Here is a 17073-nt window from a genome sequence, read left to right as displayed (position 1 = left end):
CATTCAGAATTAACATTTCACCATTTGCTTGGAATTCATTTATAAGTAAAAGGCATAAAACTGTCCAACATTCCTTATGCTCCCTGTCCTTATTCTCTGCCCCTACTTCCATCTTTGTGGCAGATTGTCATGAATTTTTTTTTTTTAAGATTTTATTTATTTTTTTGACAGAGAGAGACACAGAGAGGGAACACAAGCAGGGGGAGTGGGAGAGGGAGAAGCAGGCTTTCCGCGGAGCAAGGAGCCCGATGCGGGACTCGATCCCAGGACCCCGGGATCATGACCTGAGCCGAAGGCAGACGCTTAACCGACTGAGCCACTCAGGCGCCCCTGGATTGTTATGGATTTAATTTACACTCAATCCCCTTTGACCTTTTTAAAAAACACTATGTAAGCATGTGTCCATGAACAAGATAGACTATGTGGGGGTTTTAAAATACAAATTGTAGGGGTGCCTGGGTGGCTCAGATGGTTAAAAGTCTGCCTTTGGCTCAGGTCATGATCTCAGGGTCCTGGGATTGAGCCCCACATCAGGCTCCCTGCTTGGCGGGGAGCCTGCTTCTCCCTCTCCCTCTACTGTTCCCCCTGCTTGTGCTCTCTCGCTCTGTCGAATAAATAAATAAAATCTTTAAAAAAAAAAATACAAATTGTACATCATATTGTATTCTGCAACTTGCTCTTTTACTCAGCATTCTGGCTTGGGGATCTTCCCGTGTGTGTGTACAAATAGAGCTAATGTACTCCTTCGAACTATTGCATAGTATTCCATCAAATGGCCATTATACATTTCGTTTATCCATTCCCCCCATGAAGATTGAGGAAGGTTGTTTCCGGGCTTTCACTATTACCAAAAAAAAAGCATGAGTGGTGAGTCACACCAGAAATGGTGGTCATCCGGTTGGAAGCTCTGAATTGTCTGTGAGCACCCCTGCAGCACGGAAATACTAACCTGAGGGGGACTGGAAATCCACCCAGCACAAGAGGACTTTGAACCTTTAATTACTTTGGCCCCTGACTCCCCTCTGGACTCTTGATTCCCTTTTGTTTCCTTGGCAGGGTCAGCGAGACATCCCCTGGGTATCTTTTGGGTCAGGACTGCGTTTCAAAACCACCTAAGGTCGGCGGGTCAGGCAGCCTTTGAGGTCTCCTCTCTCCCTCCCCCTGCAGTGCCGTTACCCAGCTAGGGGACTAAACACACTCTTAAGGCTCCAGCAAAGGAGGACTCCCCAAAGGGGTAGAATGTTTGTGAAGAAGATGAAGTATTCCACAAAAAGCACCTAAGTAGTCTTTTTTTTTTGCATCTAAGTGGTCTTGGGGAAAAGCCAGAACTTCATTGGGTTTCGTGCAGTTTGGTACATCCGGGTGGAGTGGGGGGTGGGAAAGGAACACCGTTGCCCAGCCTTTAGGGCGGGCCCTGAGCAGTGGTCAGTGGGGAAGCGGGTGAGGAAAGGGGTTTCCCCGAATGGGTGGTGACCCGAAATCCAGGCCGCATCCACCGCCCCGCGCCTGGTGCAGAGGGAGCAGCCCCGGGACGGAAGCCGGGCCGCTAGGCGGGACCCCGGCTGTCCCGCGGGCTTGGGGAACTTTCCGCGACTCAGCCGCCGCCCTGCAGTCCTCGCGTTTGGCCAAACAAAGCGAGCGCTGCCGGCGCGTCCGGCCTGCCGGAGGGTGCCGCAGCCGCCGCGGGGAGAACCGGGGCAGGTGCGCGCCGCGGGCGGGGGCAAAGTTGCCGCGCAGCAACCTGCGCTCCTGCGCCCGTCGAGTGTCTCCCCTCCGAGCGGGTCGGCGGCCTCCTCCGACCTCTCCCGGCCCCGCCTCACTTCCCCTCGCCTCCGCCTCCTCCCCTTTCTTCTCCTTTTCTCCGCCTCGCGGCTACTTTCGCCTTCGCCGGCTCCCGCCTCCCTTCCCTCCCCGCAGCGGGGCCGAGCCGGCGGGGGCGCGCCGAGGGCGGCTCCGCGCCGGGTTTCCAGCGGCCGCGGCCAATCCTCGCGCAGCCCGCGGCGGCGTCGCGCCCCAGCCGAGACCGGGCGGCTCCTCCCGCCCCCGCCCCCCCAACCCCGCGCGCCCGTCGGGGCCGCGGAGAGGAGCGCGCGGCCGCGCTGAGCCGAGCGGAGCCGAACCGGGGGTGCAGAGCGCGGGAGGCGGCGGCGGTGGCGCGGAGCCCAGGTGAGCTGACGGGAGCGGGGCCGCGGGCCGGGGAAGCAGCGCCACAGCCCCGGGCGCCGTCGCCTTCTCGGGGCGCGGGACCGCTGCCGGGATTGAAGACAAAGCCCTGAGGCCGGCCCCAGGTTCCCTCCACCGAGGGGACCCCACGTGCGCCGCCCCACGCCCCGCCACGTGGGGGGACCCGGCCCCCGGCGCCCCTTCCCCCGCGTCCTCGGAGCGCCTGGGGCCTTGGGGTGGCCTCCTTGGCTGGGCCGCGCCCGGCCGGGGATGGGAGGGGCGGTCCCGGAGTTTGGAACCGATGTCACCCGGGGCCGGGGCAGTCAAGGATCTTGGAGGCGGCCTAGGCCCACCTTCTCGCGTTTGACAGGTGGGGAAAGCTACAGAGTGCAGGGAGTACAGAGAGCACCCCACCCCCGCAACCTTTTTGTCTTGGGGGCAAACCCAGGCCCTGGTGGGTTGGACCAACACCAGGGGGCAGGACCCTGGATCAGCAGTTGCGGGGCCTCGGGACCTTTGCCTCCCTTAGTTGGCCCTCTGCCTCCGCCCTCCAGAACCTCGCTGGCTGGCCCTTTTGACCTAATTTACCTCCGGTCCACAGCACTCAGTGAGTGCAGAGAGGTGCCTTCACCGGCACCCTCTGCTTGACTCTTGGGGACGCGGGGAGTCTGGGCCCAGCCCCGCTAAGCATTGGGTCTCGGTGCCTGGAATGTCACCCTATCCAGCCTCGAGCTCTTCCTGGCTCTCCCTCCCGCCCCCCCCGCATTGCCCAGTTTGGGAAGCGGGATGTTTTCACAGCTCTGCCAGCCTCCCTGCTGCTCTCACTTGGCTGTGGGGAGGTTGCATTTTAGCCTCTCCTGTCTCCCTCAGAAGGTTGGGGCGGAGGGATGCCGTTTGGGGAGGGGGCGGGGGACTCAGTGCCCTCAGTAAGAGAGGGGCTCGCTGGCCTGGGGTGGGACATGTAGTGTCCACTTCCTTAAAGGTAACTTTAACCTTCCTCAATCTGGAAGTCCCTACAGCCCCAGAGATAGAAACTTCATGTACCCTAGAGTGGTACTGTCATTTACCACACCCCCTTGCCTAGCTCTGCCCCCAGGGGAGAGAGAAGAGGATAGCTCTCTGTCCCCATAGGCTCCCATGTTCTCAGGGGGAGGTAGGGGCAGCAACAAGGGGAGGGCTTTGGGGGAGTGATCCCCTGCCTTTCAAACCACCCCACAAAAACATGCAATTTAAGAATAAACAGTGTTCATGCTCTGCAAATGCAGCTTTGTGGTGAGCCCTGGCACCTCCTTCCAGATTGCTCGTCATCAGCCCTTCCTATATAGAAAGCAGCTATTGTAGTGAGAGCACAGTGTATTTTTGTAATAAAAAGTAATAGCCATCATTTGATGAGCCTCCAAACACTGTGCTGTGTGTTGCATTTACTATCTCATTTAATGCCTACCAAAATCCTAGAGGCAGAGATTTTTATTCCCATTGTAGAGATGAGGAGGTCAAGGGTGGAAACAATGCTGCAGTGTTGCTAGGAGTTAGCCTCATTCTATAGAGGGATCAGAGAGGTTAAGCAGCTTGTCCAGGGTCACACAGCCAACCCAGGCATGTCAGGCCCTTGAGCCTATGCACTTGACCACCTCTCCTAGAGCAGGGTCCCTTGCAAGGCTGCCCTCAGCTTTTTGAGGGGCCCAAAATTGTTTACTAAGCCAGCTTAGGGGGACACAGATCTAAGCAGGCATGCTGCTGATGCTTAATGACTTGTCTTTGCTCCCAGGTTGTTAGTGGGCTAGTAGCCAAATTATTCACCAATAACTCTGCAGTAGCTCTCATCAAGGGCAGTCCCACCTTCCTGGCAAGCATTTGGAAAAGTGCTTGGTGACTTTTGGTTGTCAAAGTGATGCTGAGCACTTCTGGCTTTGGTGGGTTGGAGCCAAGGATGCCAAATGTCCAGCAAGCAGGCCAGATCCATGCCAGGCACAAAGAATTGTCCTGGCACCTGTTGAAAAACACCAGGAGGAATCAGTGTGCTAGGAATGAAGGAAGCAGAGGGCTGTGGAGTTTCTGGAGAAATCTCTTCTGGCCAGTATGAATCTAGGAGGCTCCCAGAAAGAGGTGTTGTTTGTGCTCAGCCTTGAGTAATGGGCTAAAAATAAATAAATAAATAAAAAATAAAAGGAGATTGCATGGGAGTAGAAGAAAAAGGGTCTGACCTAGTAGAGGGAACTTTCTGCACTAACTCAGAGTTCCCTCCTTGAGAACCTCAACCTGGATCCAAGATGGGCTGCTGGGTGGGGAGAGACCTCTCTCAAGAGGAACTGGGTGGGGCAGGCCAAGCCTATTTTCAAGGCATTTTGGCTCAGATTTTAATGTGGGTTGCAGAGTCATCCTCATCCCATCATGAACTCATTTAATGGAAGGGCTCAGAGAGGCAAAGTACTATAACTTGTTTAGGGTCACTCGCAACCTTCCTCTCTGCATGCCACCTTCTGGTAGCTGTGGGAAGCCTAGAGTCCTCATTTCCTTTTCCAGTCCTGGAGATTTGGGGCAAATGCTATTTCAGATTGTCCTTTGAGTCAGAGGGCCTTGTGTTGCTATTTTTCCCCGGATATTGTGCTCTCCCAGTTAGCTCCTCCCCTTTGGGTTACAGGCCGGGGGCATGGGGTTCAGGCATGCCTGGCTCCAGGTTGCTGCCTTGGCCTTCTCCCTCATCTCTGCGCCTTCTTTCTTGGAAGTGAAGGAAATTGCATTCCTCTCTTGGAATGGCCTTTTCTTCTTTCAGAATGTGTTTGTTCCCTTGTTGACCTGTTAATATGTGACCTTTCGCGTCTGGCTTCTCTTTCTTGGAGCATAAATGTTTCCCGAGGTTCATCCATGCTGTAGAACATCTCTGTGTTTCTCTACTATGGCTGAGTAGTATTCCCTTGTATGGATAGACCCCATTTTGTTTATCCATTCATCAGCTGGTGGACACTGGGTTGTTTACACCATGCACTTTGTGCATTCCTCTGCCTCTTCAGCGCCCAATTAATAAACCTCTGGGCATGAGACATTATTTTGTCACTCTGTTTGCAGAGAGAGGGTGGTGGAAGGAAGGGTCTCTGAAATCAGTTGGGGAATGGTTCCCATGAACAGGGTTTTCAGGATTCCTTCCATCTTGCCCCCTCTAGCTCCGCCACAAGAATCCTGCTTCCTTCCAAAGCCCAGTGCCTCCAGGGTCCATGCACGGGGGGACACGTGTGATTTTTCAGGGAGAGTGTGGATTTCCTTCCGTTCCATTTCTTCCGTCACGATGATTTGTTAGATGTAGGGCCTCATGTCATCTCTTGGCATGTATTTTGTGAGACTTTTTCCAGGTGAGTAAATCCACAAAGTAGAGAAAGCCTCACCAGACAGATGGAGCCCTAACCCGGTGGCCAGGCGTGGAGTCAGTGCAGTCTCCCAAACGGCTTAGCCAGAAATGCCTACCGCGGAGGAAATCAGAAGTCTAGCAAACACTGACCTGGGAGGAAGCCCAGAAAAGAGCACCCCTTAGCCCCTTCCGTTTGACAGCTGAGTAGGTGGAACGCAGAGAGGAGGGGGGAACAGGGTCTTTGGGAGCATTGACTGTGAGCCAACTTTCATATAGAAGATGGACTCCAAAGCCACCCTCTGGCTAGGCCGCAGCGGCTCCATTTTACAGATAAGAAAATCAAGGCCCTGGCCCCTGGGATCTGTCTAGTTTCCTGGCCTACCTTCTAATCCTGAGCGCTCTAGTCTCCCTGGGCCTCCATATGCTGGCAGATGATACCCATTTTCTCATGGAATAGAAACCGTTTTCTCCAGGAGGGTATGGTTTTGCTCTCTGAAAAATAAGATTTTAAGTGATTATTTTTTTCTTTCTTCCCTGATTGGATCCCTTCCTCAACACAACCAAAAGTTGGTTATATTTCAAAGGAGGTGGGTGCTGTTGTTCATCGGGAAGACCACTGGCTCTGGCATTCCCTGCAGGGGGAAGTTAATGACCAAAATTGGGAAGGAGTGATTTCAGCTGTCCTTGTTTTCGGTTTCTGTCGTGTTGGTAGTGGTGCTGCTGAACTTTTTCTTCAATTATGAAACATTTTAAGCATAGAGAAAAGCCAAGTTTTGTTTTATTTTTTTGACTGGCTCATGTGTTTTGGAAGGCCGGATGGAAACAGGGCAGAGCAAGGTGCCGTGTTTCACTTAGCGCTGGCTCTGGAACCCTGATGATATGTCACTGAACTGAACCCACACTTTTTGGGGGGCTGGTGACAAGCCCTGTCCTGGGAGCTGAGGGACGCTGGGACGTGGTCCCTGTCCCCGGAGAGCTCCCAGGTGGGTGGTCTCTGAACTCTTGGGGAGTGCTCTGGAAGAGATAAACAATTCTAGCATTTTCCCCTTTGAAAAGGAGAGAAAGAAAATTCCAAGAGTCTGTTGTACCCCCACCCCCACCCCATCCTGAAAGCTGCTGAGCAACTATTTTTATGTTGTCTCTTTTTATCCCGTTGGCTCTGTAAATAGTTGAGAGATGGCAGTTGCAGAGATAAAAATGCTTAACCCAACCTGGAGTGGATAGAGGATGGTCCCGCAAGGAGATGCCCCCTCACCCCTCCCCGGCCAAGGTCTGGCCCCTCTGCCCACAGGGGCGTGAGGTAGGAGGTGAGTGGATGGGGGAAGGGGCATCGTGGGTGGTGTCTGAGATAAGCCTCTGCTGGAGAAGTTTAAATGGGGAATCAGTGGTTTGGGTGGGGGCAGGGTGTGGAAGAAAGAATACCTCCCTTATGGGTTTTTACAAGTGCATTAGGATTTTGCTTTTGAGGCTTCTGATGGAAAGAGATTTTATTTAAGTTCATCTCAGACAGTTCTCCCAGCTTCTGTGTCCAGGTGTGGGGGACAGGGTGGTACCCCTGGCTGGGGTTGCTTTGTGCTGGAGGTTGCGGAGGGAGGGAACTGGATTTAGCATCACCTCCAAACCGCAGGGAAGAGGGAAGGAGAAGGGCTGTGGGTGGGCAAGGCAGGGGTGCCTGTGGATTCCAGGCTGGCCCCCTCTATCTCCTACTTGGCGGGCTGCAGAATGTTGGAGTCCCAGTTATTTCTTTCATTTGTTTCAAATTGTTACTTCTTTTCATTACAAACTGAAATTCCAGTTGTTTCCCTGCCTCTTCCTTTGGTTCAGTGAAAGATTCAGGGGGAGAGGGGGAGAGAAGTAAGATGGTTCCCACCTCCTTTCTAGATACCTCCCACACCTGCTCCACACCCACCCACCCACTGACACTTCCTCCTCTTCAAGATGGGGGGCCACTGGGGCGCACCTGGCTTTAGAGGCTTGGCTAAATACTTCCATACTTCCTTATTGACCAAACAATAGCCTCGGAGGAAGACACTTGAGCTTCTTGCTCAGTAACTGTTGTGGCCCCCAGGGGACATGGGGCTGCAGGGGTCAGGACCCCTGGTTCTCACCCTGGCCTAGCCCTGGACCTGCTAGGCTCCCTTGCGGAGGTCACCTCACCTCCCTGGGTCTCAGCGACTCCATCTGCAGCCCTGTGCCAAAGATGAAAGCCTCGGGAGCGTGCACAAATTCTTTTGACACATGTAAGCAAGGACATGAAATTCTATGCACACTTCGATTTAAATCTTGTGAAAAGTGATGCATGTGGACAAGAGTTAGAGGGGAAGATGAAAAGCGTAAAGTTAGCATGGTGGGATTAGAGATAAAAATTTTTGTTTTAATATAAATTCAAGCCAGTTGAGGGACTTGAACTTGTTAGCCGTGGAAGTGCTTTCTTGGCAACAGCCTCCATTCGGGGAGCCTTTGCTGTATGCAGAAGGGACGTTCACTTGATCACCATGTCCCACCTCTCCAGGAGCCTTTGGTTTAGTGTGACTGTGGGCAAGTCACTCGGACTCTCTGCCTCAGTGTCCTCACCAGTGAAATAAGCATGATAAGCGTACCTGACTCCAACATTCTGCAGCCCGGCAAGTAGGAGATAGAGGAGGCCAGCCTGGAATCCACAGGCACCCCTGCCTTGCCCACCCACGGCCCTTCTCCTTCCCTCTTCCCTGCTGTTCTGACAGTTAAATGAGATGATACATGCAGAGTACTCAGAATAGTGCCTGGCACTTGGCAAGAACTCCAGAGGGCTGGCTGCCATCTAACACCATCATGGCCCCTGCTATACTGACGCATTTCTTGTATCAAAGGTGCTGGTCACTTTCTTTCCTTCACTCTGTCCTGTTCATTAGCCCTTCCTTTCCCTATCCTTGATTTTTTTCCTTTAAGATTAAAGAGAAAAAAAAAAAAAAGATTAAAGAGAAAAAAAAAAAAGACTTTGGAAGTTCTGGTTTCTGCCTGACTGTCAAGGTGAAGGCTGTCTGGGTCACCAGGGGACCTGCAGCTGCCTGGCAGTTTAGCCTGGTTGGGAGCCTTACAGTGTAGGGAACTGTTGATCTGGCAGGAAGCTTAGTGGAGAAGCTTTTCTGTTAATCAGTTCTGTGTCTTCTGTTAGTCAGGACTCTTGGTTATAAGTGACAGAAAACCAATCACAAACTAACTTAAGCAAAAATGGGCTCATGTAGTTAGAAGCTTCTGGTGTATGTGGGCTTCAGGCATGGCTGGATCCAGGTACTCAAACAGTGTCTCTGGCCTCAGTTCTTCTCTTTCTGTTGCCTCTCTTCTCTCTCTGTCGACTTCATTCTAAGGGAGGGTTCTTCCCCAGCCCGTGATAACTCTAGAAATACATCCTTTTTGCTCCAAGTTCCACAGAAAGAGACATTTTCAATACTTCTGCCAAATCCTAGAATAAAACTTGGTGGTCTGACTTGAGTCACACATCTACTCTTGAATCACATCTCTTGACCAGAGCAATTCATGCCTCATTGACCAGGCTTAAGTCATATGGGAATCTCTGAAGTTGATGGTACAGACAGCACCATGGAGTCGCCTTTCACAAGAAAGAATGGTTTCCCAGATGTAAAGCAAGCTGCTGTTACTAGACTAAAGGAACATAGGTTCTAAGCCAGCTGAAGAAAACTTCTGAGCAGCCTTGGGATGAGTGATAAAAACAACGGCCTCAAGCCAATATTTACTGAGTGCCAGCAGCGTTCTGGAAAGTTCTAGGTCCTGGAGTTGATCAGTAAACAAGAAGGGCAAAGCCACGGCTCTCACAAGTTAAGTCAGGGTGATGTCTCCACTCCCAAATCCTATGCATTTCTTTTCTGACCACCCTAGGACCCCATGTCTTCATACTCCCCTCTCAAGCAGGTTGAGGTCTTAGGAAGTCAGAGGAATGGGCTGTGTGCTCCCCTTTGCTAGAGATTTTGCCCAGCCTGGACTTTATTTAGGATGTAATATGTGGTCCTTGCAAGGCTGTACTTGTAATTTTTAGCCCCTTCTCGAAAAACTCAGACCAATTTTAGCTTTTCCTGTGGAACCACTGCTTAGCTTGGGGCAAATGAGTAAATCTTCCATTTTCATTTTTCTCATTGGTGACTTGAAATGGTTGGAGCAGGTGACCCTCGATGTGTGCCCTTATTTAGCACTGACATCCGACGCATCTCCAAGCAGGGCCTGGAGGGGTGAGACAGGGCAGGGGCTGTGGAGAAAGGGGGCGGGCGTGTGACGTGCACTCGGCCTGCCCTCGGTGTTGGGGAGGCAAGGGGGGGCGGCGAGGACTGTGGCACGCGGGCAACTGTATCTCCTGTCCGAAGCTGCAGTGAGCTGTTGCCAGGAGAGAATACAGGCCCAGTGCTGTTGGGAGTGTCCAGTACCTCCAGAGACTCTGGAAATTTTGCCTTTTATCTGAAATGTCCCGGCTTTGACTTCTCATTCAAATAGTTTTAGACACAGGGTAGGCCAAGCAAAATACGTTGGTGGCCAGTTGTCACCCGAGAGTCACCATTTGCCACCCTTTTGCTCTCGGGACTGTGATGGGGACGGGGTCTGTGCACGCTAAGCTAAAACGGGCATCATCCCTCCTGCCGTCTGCCAAGGGGGGGGGGGGGCTTTGTCTCTGGGGAGACAGTCCGTTTCCATGCCTCCAAACAAAGAGTGCTCAAGGAGAGACATTTGTAAGGGTTGGTCTCACTGAACTGATAAGACTGTTTGGCTGGGCCAGGGCTGGAATCTGGAGTGTTCCTGCTGGCATCAAACCTTAGCCCTGTGTTGGCCAGTCCTGCCGAGCCCCCCAGGTCTCTGCTCCTGTTGGGAAACACCTCTGAATCGTGGCCTGGGAGGCAGCCGGCTGCTCTGGGTGGGCGGGAGCTGTGTTAGTTTGCTAGGGCTAACTGCTGTGACCACAGGTGAAGCACAGACTGGGGGGCTTCACCAGCAGAACTGTATTGTTTCACAGTTGTGGAGGCCAGAAGCCCTCGATCCAGCTCCCTCCTGGCTTCTGCTGGCTTGCTGGCCATCTTTGGCATTCCTTGGCTCGACGGGGTAGCACCAGATCTCTGCTTCCACGTTCCCATGTGTTCTTCCCTGTGTGGGTTTGTCTCTGGGTCCAGATTTTCCCCGTTTTATAAGGACACCAGTCATATTTGATTAGGACCCACCCTAGTGACCTCACTGTAATTTGATGACCTCTGTAAAGACCATCTGTTCCAAATCAAGTTACATTCTGAGATCCCAGGGTTATGACTCCAGCATATCTTTTTTTGGGGGGGGACACAATTCAATCTATAACAGGTGCCTAGTGGGGTCCCTGGAACTCTATCCTGGGTTGCCCTTTGTGTTCTCCATCAACTTCCTACAAAGCTCTTGTGCTCCAGCCCCTCCAGCTTCCTTTCCGCACCCCCTCCATGCACTCACGCTCACACTCACATGCCTCCAGTCTGGGGAGGAGGGGGTGGTGCTTCTTTCTGTTCTCTCCACTCTCCCACATCTTTCCTGCCTCGGGGCCTTCTCAGAAGCTCACTTCTCCTAGAACAAGTTCCTGCCCCCTCAACACCTACGCACCCTGTAGGTCTCAGCCTAAATATAATTTCCTCAAGTGAGGCCTTCCTTGACCCGTCCCCCATTCCGATCTAAAGTGGGACCCTCTGTTCTGTCTCTCTCTTTTTTTAAATTTTTTTTTAAAGATTTTATTTATTTATTTGAGAGAGAGAGAATGAGAGACAGAGAGCACGAGAGGGAAGAGGGCAGAGGGAGAAGCAGACCCCCCGCCGAGCAGGGAGCCTGATGCGGGACTCGATCCCGGGACTCCAGGATCATGACCTGAGCCGAAGGCAGTCGCTTAACCAACTGAGCCACCCAGGCGCCCTCTCTCTTTTTTTTAAAATTAATTAATGTATTTTTTGAGAGAGAGAGTGTGAGCAGGGAGAGGGGCACTAGGGGGGAGAGAAAGAACCCTCAAGCAGATTCCCCGGAGCGTGGAGCCCAATGTGGGGCTCAGTCCCAGGACCCTGAGATCATGACTTGAGCCAAAATCAAGACTGGGCTGCTTAAGCAGCTGAGCCGTCCAGGCATCTCCCCTGTCTTGCCCTTTATCTCGTCCTGGTTCCTCCTCACTTCTACAGTCATTTGTGTACCTCCTTTTTTTTTTAAAAAGATTTTATTTTTATTTATTTTACAGAGAGGGAGGGAAAGAGAGAGAGAGGGATCGCGAGTGAAAGAGCGTGAGTGCAAGCAGGGGGAGGGGCAGAAGGAGAGGGAGAGAATCTCAAGCAGACTCCCCACTGAGCACAGATCCAATGAGGGGCTTGATCTCACTACCCTGAGATCATGACCTGAGCGGAAACCGAGAGTCAGACACTGAACTGACAGAGCCACCCAGGCGCCCCATGTACCTACTTTTAAGAAATCACATCTGTTTTGTTTACCCGACACATAGTAGGTCCTCAGTAATTACCTAAAGGAACAAATGTGTGAGTGAATTTCCTTTAGGACCTCCCTGGGCCTCAGTTTACCCACGTAAAAGAGGATGTGTCTGGCCAAGCCTGTTATCCCAGGGAGGACATCGTCCCTGGCATTGGCAGCATCCTTGCAGCTACCTGGGGCCCCTTTGTTATCCCGTGGTGGCTGGGAGCTCGGGGAACCCCTTGCACGGTGTGTCTTGGATTGGGGTATGTCCCTGGCACACTTGCTGGCTGCTTGCTGGCTGGGCTCGTATGGTGCCTCTGCATTTGGGGAGCAGGCGCAGGTTGGAAACAGCCCCTAGGAAATGGGAACGCGCTTCCTAGAGGTTGGTACCCCTTGCCTTCCTGGCAGAGGAAGGAGCACTTCCCTTCATCCTGGCTCGGAGCCTGGTCCATCTGCTTCAGGAAGGGTCTGGTTGTTCTGTTGAGCCACCCTGTGAGAGGTGGGGGAGCTTGGGGCTGCCAGCCCTGGGGGGATGGGGGAGCCTTCAGGGGAAGGGAGAGGACACAGGAGACGCTCTGGGGAGAGGGCTCTTGGCGTTTTTTGTCAAACCCAAGCAGTTTTGCAGAAAGGGGCCCCCCAACCCCCCAATGGCATGCTCAGCTGTCCCTCCCTTGCAGAGGGCCTGTGGGGATCAAATGTCCCAGATGGAATGCTTAGCCATGCTTGGTGCATGGTAAGTGCTCAGTTGGTTTTTAGCTATTGCTGTTGTTATGCAAACCATTGTCTTTGTATGACTTTTTTTTTTTGTCCTCCTGGGCAGAGTGTTGACAGGTTTCATCAAATCCTTATGGAGCCTGTGACCTTGTAGGGTCTATGGCCCCAGAACCATCGGAACCCTGGCTTGGACTCTGTAGGGGTTAGTGGTGGAAGATTGCCCTCCCCTCAGGCAGAATGGCCGTCTTGCCTGTCAAGCCTCGCTGGAGACCAGGGGGCTCCAGGTGGTCTCGAGGCACTGAGGTCTGGGCCTTCTTTCCTGAGACCTGGACACACTTGCCGCTCCAGCACAGAGGCCTTCATTTCCGTCCTGCCTCCTCCAGACCTCAAGGGCCAAGGCCCTGGCCAGACGCCAGCTTGTCAAGGAGACTGATTAAAAGCAGCTTTGCTGGGGGCGGATGGCTTGGTGTCCTTGGCCTGGAGTGAAGATCGATAAGCAATTGTTTTTTTCTTGGCAAGAAAAAAATTCTCCATTAACTTTCTCAGGTGTTGCCAGACTAGTTTTCTTTTCAGGAACTCTGCAACCCTGTCAGAGGCGGCTCTGGGAGGGAGGACAGGCCACTGGAGCTGCCCCCCTGCCCTGGGGGCGGCAGCCCCTATGGCCAGAGCGATGGAACCCACACGAGAGCAGGTTGGCTGGCTTGGACATCAGTACCTCATAGGAACATTCTGGAACCCAGCCTGGCAGGTAGTAGGCATTTGATAGGTAATTGTTGAAAGAATAGCTTTTTGAGCATGTAACCATGTACCAGACATGATACTGCGTGCTTAGCTCATGTAATCCTCATGACTGTTGGGTGAATGCCCATTTTATAGATAAGAAAACTGAGGCTGAGGGAGGCTAAGTCATTTGTATGTGGCTAGTCCAAGCAATGGAGCTTCAAGGGCCCTGCTTTTCCTTTCTTGGGGGATGTGTAACATAACAAGCTGGGCCGCAGAGAACCTTGAACTTGGGTTGGATTCTTTCAGTGATCGGGACACACAGCCAGGAACACACTTCATGATTTCTTTCTGAGACACAGTAAGGGTGGGAGAGGAATAGGAACGGGACCAGCTGTCTCCTCCTCCTCCTCTTGCCTCAGCCTTCTAGGTTTATTATCCTAACTCCTACCATGGTTACAGTTACCTTCTTTCTTTTAAGAATTCACTTCTGGGGGCGCCTGGCTGGCTCAGTCGGTAGAGCGAGCGAGCGACTCTTGATCTCAGGGTTGTGAGTTCGAGCCCCACGTTGAGTGTAGAGATTACTTAAAAATAAAATCTTTTTTTTTTTTTTAAATTTTATCTATTTATTTGAGGGGGGGCACGTATATGCGCGCTCGCACGCGCACACACACACACGCACGCAGGAGCAGGTGGAGGGGCAGACTCCCCACTGAGCAGGGAGCCCGACAGGGGGCTTGATCCCAGGACCCTAGGATCATGACCTGAGCTGAAGGCAGATGCTTAACTGACTGAGCCACCCAGGTGCCCCCAAAATAAAATGTTAAAAAAAAAAGAATTCATTTCTGAAGAGTTACTATTTGCATATGGTACCCAGTGGAAAGTTAGTCCTTCCCACCCTGTCCCCCTACTTCTGCAAATCACTTGTTTTCTCTGGAGGCCACTGTTAACCATTTTCTTTCTTTCTTTTTTTTAAAGATTTTATTTATTTATTTGACAGAGAGAGACACAGCGAGAGAGGGAACACAAGCAGGGGGAGTGGGAGAGGGAGAAGCAGGCTTCCCGCCAAGCAGGGAGCCCGATGCGGGGCTCCATCCCAGGAGCCTGGGGTCATGACCTGAGCCTAAGGCAGACGCTTAACGACTGAGCCACCCAGGTGCCCCTAACCATTTTCTTGTATATCTTTACGGAAATATGCTGTTGCATATACAGTTACTTCACATGTATGGCCTTTTTCCCTCTATGCCAAAACAGCAACATACTAATGCTTTGGTTTTGTCCATGTAACAGTGTGCCTTAGAGCTAATTCATATCAGGCTGTGTAGAGTCACCTCTTTTAAAATAAAGGCATGGTTTTCTCCTGGGATACATGTACCTAATCTTATTTACTCAGTCCCCTGTGGATGGTCATTTCAAACCACACTATCAAAATACATCATTTTTTATATGTGTGAGGTTGTCTTCTGTGGGATAAATACTCAGGTGTGGAATTGCTAAGTCAAAGGTATGTGCATTTGGAATTTTGTCAGATATTGGTAAGTTTCCTTTCATGAGGATGATACCAATTCATGCTACCCATAGCCTCACCAAAATAGTGCTACGATGATACTTTTCGTCGTCGTCAATCTGATAGTTGAAAAAGTAGTAATTCCTTATAGTTTTATTATTATTATTTTTTTTTAATTTTGGTAAGATATACATAACACAAAATTTACCACTTTCACCATTTTTAGGTGTACGGCTCAGTGGCATTAATGACGTTCACAGTCTTGTTCAACCATCACCATTGTCTATTTTCCAGGACTTTAATAGGGAGAGAGGGAACATAAGCAGGGGGGAGTGGGAGAGGTAGAGGGAGAGGCAGGCTCCCCGCTGAGCAGGGAGCCCGATGCAGGACTTGATCCCAGGACCCCGGGATCATGACCTGAGCCGAAGGCAGACGCTTAACCAACTGAGCCACCCAGGCGCCCTGAACTCTGTACCCCTTAAACAGTGACTCCCTGTTCCTCTCTCCCTGAGGAGAGAGGTACCCTCTCTCTTCTGTCTGTATGATGTTGTCTATTCTAGGTCCCTCATATAATTGTAATCATACGGTATTTGTCCTTTAATATTTGGCTTGTTTCACTTAGCATGTTTTCAGAGTTCATCCATGGGTGTAGCATGTGTTGGAACTTCATTCCTTTTTATGGCTGAATAATACTCCATCATATGGATAGGACACATTCTTTTATCCATTCACAGTTGATGGACACTTGGGTTGTTTCCACCTTTTGCCTGTGCATAGTGCTGTCAGGAGCAAGGGTGTATTTGTAGCTATTTGGATCCCTACTTAATTCTCCTGGGTACATACCTGGGAAAGGAATTGCTGGATCCTGTGGTCATTCTGCAATTAATTTTTTGAGGACCCACCAGACCATTTCATTGTAGTTTAAATTTGCCCTTCTCTTACTCTAGCTGAGGCTGAGCATCTTGTCCCATATGGCTTTCTTTGTCACTCTTTTACCGTGAACTCCTTGTTCATAAACTGTACCTAGGATGCTGCAGTGATTTTGTTAATGCTTTTCCCATTGATCTTTCCCTCCTCCACAAGAGCACGGACCCCATCCACCTAGGTTGCTGTCCAGATTGCCGGACACAGAAGCAAGCTGTTCCATAAATACTTCTTACAGGACTATCCCAAGAAGGCAAGTGGCATTTGTCTGTCCCTCACCCAACTCCTCCAGGAAGCACACTGGCTTTCTGCTCCCATCTGCACCTTCCTCCCTATCCCCTCACTGCCACACAGCGTCATAAAGAGATACCCTTTTATTCGTTCATAAAATCTCTCTACTCAGCGCCACTGTTTGCCTGGCACCTTTGTGATGTGGGTGATCAGTCTGGAGCTGCCACCATTAGGATGTCCTCCCTGAATCCTAGTGGCAACCTGTGACATTTGTCCAGCAGAATTTGTCAAACACATGAACCAAAGGTTAATGATCTGTCCCAGAGACGGAAGGAATTGACAGTCTAAGGAAGTGCCAACTTTTTTTTTTTCTTAATTCACATAACATGAACTTCGCCGCTTAAAAATGAACCCTTCAGCAGCACTTAGTACCTTGACAGTTTCGTGCCGTCACCACGTCTGTTTAATTCCAGAACGTGTTCATCACCCCAGGAGACCCGTACCCATTAGTAGTCACTCCCATTCTCCACAACACCTCCTCAGTCCTAGGCAACGACTAATCTACTTTCTGTTTCTATGGATTTGCCTATTCTAGAAATTTCAGTTAAAGAGAATTATACATACATGATCTTTGGGGTCTGGCTTCCTTCACTTAGCATGATGTTTTTGAGGTTCGTTCGGACTGTAGAAGGTGTCAGTACTTTATTCCTTTAATGGCTGAATAATACTCCATTGTGTGGTTAGACCACATTCTGCTTATCCATTCAGCTGTTGATGGACATGGAGGTTGTCTTCCCTTTTGGCTATGGTGAATAGTGCTATTCAGGTGTGTACCTAGAAACACTTGCTGGGTCATGTGGTCATTCTCCGTCTAGGCTTTTTGAGGAACCCCTCGAAGAACTATTTGATGTCAACCGTTTTTTTCTTTTCACTCCTGTTGTGGGGCTTGAACTCACGACCCTGAGATCAAGAGTTGCATGCTCTACCAGCTGAGCCAGCCAGGTGCTCCGATGTCAACCTTCCACTT

At 51.2% G+C, this 17073-nt stretch overlaps 1 protein-coding gene across 1 annotated transcript in view; it reads left to right on the top strand.

Moving 5' to 3' along the window:
- Positions 1 to 1995: 1995 nt before the first annotated feature.
- Positions 1996 to 17073, top strand: part of CAMKK2 (calcium/calmodulin dependent protein kinase kinase 2) — a 44535-nt gene continuing 29457 nt past the window's right edge. The window contains exon 1 of the mRNA XM_021698508.2: positions 1996 to 2166. The gene's annotated coding sequence lies outside the window, so the exon portion shown is untranslated. The remainder of the gene's footprint in view (positions 2167 to 17073) is intronic.

This window comes from Neomonachus schauinslandi, chromosome 14 (genome assembly GCF_002201575.2).
Source record: "Neomonachus schauinslandi chromosome 14, ASM220157v2, whole genome shotgun sequence".
NCBI classification, from domain to species: Eukaryota; Metazoa; Chordata; class Mammalia; order Carnivora; family Phocidae; genus Neomonachus; species Neomonachus schauinslandi.
Note: the sequence above shows the minus strand (reverse complement) of the source record. Positions and strands in the feature narration are given on the sequence as shown.